This window comes from Panthera onca, chromosome C2 (assembly GCF_046562875.1).
Source record: "Panthera onca isolate mPanOnc1 chromosome C2, mPanOnc1 haplotype 2, whole genome shotgun sequence".
Classification (NCBI taxonomy): Eukaryota; Metazoa; Chordata; class Mammalia; order Carnivora; family Felidae; genus Panthera; species Panthera onca.
In genome coordinates, this window is record NC_138347.1 from 124,499,676 (window position 1) to 124,504,591 (window position 4,916).

Genomic DNA, 4,916 nt, shown 5'->3' on the forward strand with positions numbered 1-4,916 from the left:
ATAAGTAAATAAACTTTAAAAAATAAATAAGTAAATAAATAAAAATTCTTAAAAATAGCCCTCAGCTTTCAAAAAGAAAGCATAAAGGTACATCCACTTGCCAAATAAAGGGTGTCACTTGAATGAGGGGACGTGTTTTTTCACAGCTGACATAGTGTGGAATCAGTGCCCAGAGCTGTAAGGTCACATACTGTTTTTCTAACCTTTCCTATCACAAAGAGAAATGTGATACCATTTTCCTGGTAAAGAAAGCTCAGTCAGCACATTTTGGCTTTGGGGTGGTAAAACACGAGTTTATTTGTTCACAGTTAATGGACCAAGAAGGGTCGATCAGTACATTGCCAGGATCTCAGTCTACAGGACACCAACTACTATAGATCTGGAAGCTACGACCTTTTCCTGGGTGCCCACTTAGTTGTCTAATTAATTATCTAATTAGTTATCATTGATCCCTGTGGCATAAACCTTGACCTTAATAAATGTGTACTGACTGAATGAATGCAATCATGTATAAATACATGCCCAAATGAATAGACAAATTATGGGATAAACAGATGCATAAATGCATGCATTAATTAATGAATGAAACATTTTTTCATGGGGCAGACAGACATACATAGGCCAGGGATACTGATCCTGCCCTTACTGACTGACTTAGAAAGTAGAAATAGATACAAATTGCCTGAGACTGGGGACCAAAGGCAGCCCCGCCTCCTGGTCAGTGCCCAAGAGTGTGCCTAGCCAAGCAGAACACATAGCACAGGGTCTGAACTGCACAGACCCAGATGGGCTCCTGCCAAGGAACATTTTATCCCTCTTAAGGGCCAAAATACAACCACTATTCAAAGAAATACCTACCTAAGTCCCCTGATTAAAAATATTTGGTTTCCTCTGTATTTGGCCCTTTATGATTCCAGATATTTTATCCCCATTTTTTATTCACACCAGGAAACGTGAATATGTCCGAATGTGATCATGCCCACGTTTTTGCATGTGTGTGCACATGTGGGTGTGCCTCTTAGTCTCCTCGACCTCCCCACCCCAGCCAAACCCACCACAGAGCAACAGAAAATAGCAATTATAGCTCAAAAACTAAAAAGTGCAAAAGTCTAAAGTGGTCAAGGGGCATCCGGGTGGCTCAGTCGGTTAAGCCTCTGACCCGATTTTGGCTCAGGTTATGATCTCATGGTTCTGAGATGGAGTCCTGAGTCCTGTTCAGAGCAGACCCAGGAGCCTGCTTGAGATTCTTTCTCTTCCTTCCCCCCTCTCTGCCCCTCCCCCTCTTATTCTCTCTCCCCCTGTCTCAAAGTAAATAAATAAGCTTAAAAAAAAAAAAAAAAAAAGACTGAAGTGGTCAAGATAAAAGACTATTGGGATAGTCAGCAGAGCATGTGACTCTTGATCTCAGGTTGTGAGTTCAATCCCTGCGTTGGCTCTAGAGATAACTTCAAAAAAGAAAAGGTAAAAGACTATATAAAATACTGTCTTAAAAGAAGGAAATCCAGGCTTACCTATTAAACTAACAAAGTTTTCTTTTTTAATTAGAATGTTCCATGTTAACTGTGGTCAAAGCAGGGAAACTGGCAAATTCCTGTTGGTGGTGGTATAAATTGGTAAAGCCCTTGGGAGAGCAATTGAGCAATGCATTGTGAAAGTTTTAATATTCCTACCCTATGTCCCACTGATTTCACTTCTTCTTACAAGGATATGATGCAAGAGAAATAATCTTTTATTCTTAGAACATAATTCAAAAACATTTTTTAAAGTTTATTTATTTTGAGAGAAATGGAGAGCCCATGTGTGCATGGGTGGCGGGGGGGAGGGGGGGCGGCGAGGAGGGGCAGAAAGAAAGAAAATCCCAAATCCCAAGCAGGTTCCTCACTTCTCCATGAGCTGGACTCAGGGCTTGATCCCACAACTGTGAGATCATGACCTGAGCCTAAATCAAGAGTTGGCACTCAACCAACTGAGCCACTCAAGTGCCCCTCAAAAAATGTTTTTAAGGGTGGGAGTTACACAGGTATCTTATTTATTTAGTTGTTTGTGGGTTTATTTTATGTATGTATGTATGTATGTATGTGTGTCTGTATTTAAATTTTAAGTAGGTTCCAGACCCAGTGTGGGGCTTGAACTCACAACCCTACAATCAAGTCACAAGTTCTACTGACTAAGCCAGACAGGCACCCCTATTTATTTTTTAAGGCTCCATTTATCGTTTAAGCCATTTTTTAATTTTTTTTTTTAACGTTTATTTATTTTTGAGATAGAGAGAGACAGAGCATGAACGGGGGAGGGTCAGAGAGAGGGAGACACAGAATCTGAAACAGGTTCCAGGCTCTGAGCTGTCAGCACAGAGCCCGACGCGGGGCTCAAACTCACGGACTGCAGGATCATGACCTGAGCCGAAGTCGGCCACTCAACCGACTGAGCCACCCAGGCGCCCCTTAGGCCATTTTTTAAAAGTTTATTTATTTTCAGAGAGAGAGAGCATAGGAGAGCAGGGAAGGGGCAGAGGGGGAGGGAGAGAGAGAGAGAGAGAGAGAGAGAGAAAGAGAGAGAATCCCAAGCAGGCTCCAAGCTATCAACTTGGAGCTGGATACAGGGCTTGAACTCACAAACTTAGAGATCATGACCCAAGCCAAAACCAAGAATCAAACATTCAACCCACTGAGCCACCCATGTGCCCAGTTTAAGCCATTTTTTAAAAGCAATCTCTATGCCTTCATGGGGCTCAAACTCATGACCCTGAGATCAAGAGTTGGATGTTCTCCTGACTGAACCAGCCAGGTGCCCCCAAAAGCATTTTTTTAAGGTTCAATTATTTTTGAGAGAGAGAGAAAGAGAGAGTGTGAGCAGGAGAGGGGGAGAGAGAGAGGGAGACACAGAATCCTAAGCAGGCACCAGGCTCTGAGCTGTCAGCACAGAGCACAACGCAAGGCTTGAACTCACGAACTGTGAGAACATGACCTGAGCTAAAGTCAGACCCTTAACCGACTGAGCCACCCAGGTTCCCCTAAATGAACTTTAAATAGCAAGCCCTACCCAACCCAACTTCTCTCCAGGATGTAATCTGCCTTCTCTGCTTTCTCTCCATAGTGCTTTTTATATATTCATGTTTGTCTGAATTTCCCCTGAAAAAAATTTAAGCAAATAGGTATCCTTAGTGTTCTTGAATAAGTCCTTACACATAGTAGACATTCAACAAATATCTATTTAATTACTTTTTTATTTTTTTTATTTAAAAAAAAAAATTTTTTTTAAAGTTTATTTATTTTTGGGACAGAGAGACAGAGCATGAACGGGGGAAGGGCAGAGAGAGAGGGAGACACAGAATCGGAAGCAGGCTCCAGGCTCTGAGCCATCAGCCCAGAGCCCGACGCGGGGCTCGAACTCACGAATGACGAGATCGTGACCTGAGCCGAAGTCGGATGCTCAACCCACTGAGCCACCTAGGCGCCCCTTTAATTACTTTTTTTAAAACAAGAAATTTGTTTCAACAACAAGATGCTGACTTGAAGGGAAAAGTATCTAGGATTCATTTCTCTTAGAGTAATTTATCCCTACTTAAAGACAGAGTGCCCTATATCTAACAGCTATGTACAAAAATGTTATAAAATTGCCCTTGGTTTTACAATGATAAATGAAAAACATTAAAATTCTCCAATCACACAAGGTGTGCAAGGATTTTTATGTTGTTCATTTTTTGTTAAACAGTGAGAGCAAAATAACTTACTGGAATGTAAAAATAAGAGCTGAATGAGCATGCCACTAATGGAGAAAGGGGGTATTATCACAGAACCAGTATTTTTCCCCATCCCATCTCCATGTGACAGGCACCAAACATAACATTGGCCATTTAATTAAAAAAAAAAAAAACCTGCAATATGCTTGTGCACATCCACAGTACGTTAATGTACAATGAAGGAATGGGGAAGGGGAAAATGAAAGAATAGAGAAAACTATAGTACTCAGGATGTGGTGGAACCAAATTGTGGCTTTCTAATCGAGAATGCCTTCTTGGTCTGGAGGAACAGAGTTCTGGAGTGAAGTGGCAAGTTCCCTTTTCAGGATATGCCTCCCGTCAGCTGCTGGAACACATCAACTGTATCTTCAGCCTCCGTTTCCAACTGTGCAGGCGTGTCTGTTTCATTAATTGGCTGCCCATCAAATCAGAATCTGTTGTGCTTCATGGACAAATCCTGCCATTCACAAAAGGCTTTCGTTAGTTTACTAAGCAGTGTGTGCCTCTTAATCTTACGCTGCACCACAGAATCATCCTGCCCTGTCACTGTCAAATTCATATGATCATTGTTCTCAGTCTTGACTCCTTCCTTGGGCTTTTTGCGGGCCTCGCTGAGTGCTGGGGTCTCTTCAGCTGCTGCTTCACAAGAGGCACCAGATCCGCACTTAACTAGCATACTAGCAGCACCAGGAGCAGCAGAAGGAGGTGGCAACAGTGGAGGAGGGAGACCTTAATGACTTCTTTATAACAGTGAAAATGAAAACAAACCACAAAAGAAAAAAAAAAGCAATAATGATTAGGTACATTTTGGCATAGTCCTTTGATTAACTCTTTTGTCGTCATTACAAATGTAATTATGATAGGGGCACCTGAGTGGCCCTGTCAGTGAAGCCTCCAACTTTGGCTCAGGTCATGATTTCATGGTTCTTGGGTTCAAACCCCGCATCAGGCTCTGTGCTGACAGCTCAGAGCCTGGAGACTGCTTTGGATTCTGTGTCTCCCTCTCTCTCTGCTCCTCCCCCACTGGCGCTCTGTCTCTCTCTCTCAAATATAAATAAACATTTTTAAAAATGTAATTATTATAATTATATCAACTTGGAAAACAGACACCCTGTTAAGGGGGAACGCAAACTGCAAAATAGTACATAGGTATGGTAGATTGTTACAGTGATGG

The 4,916-nt window shown here is 42.0% G+C and overlaps 1 pseudogene; it reads right to left on the minus strand.

Moving 5' to 3' along the window:
• Positions 1–3,251: 3,251 nt before the first annotated feature.
• LOC132683147 (small ubiquitin-related modifier 2 pseudogene) lies at positions 3,252–4,471 on the minus strand (annotated as a pseudogene).
• Between the last annotated feature and the right edge of the window lie 445 nt (positions 4,472–4,916).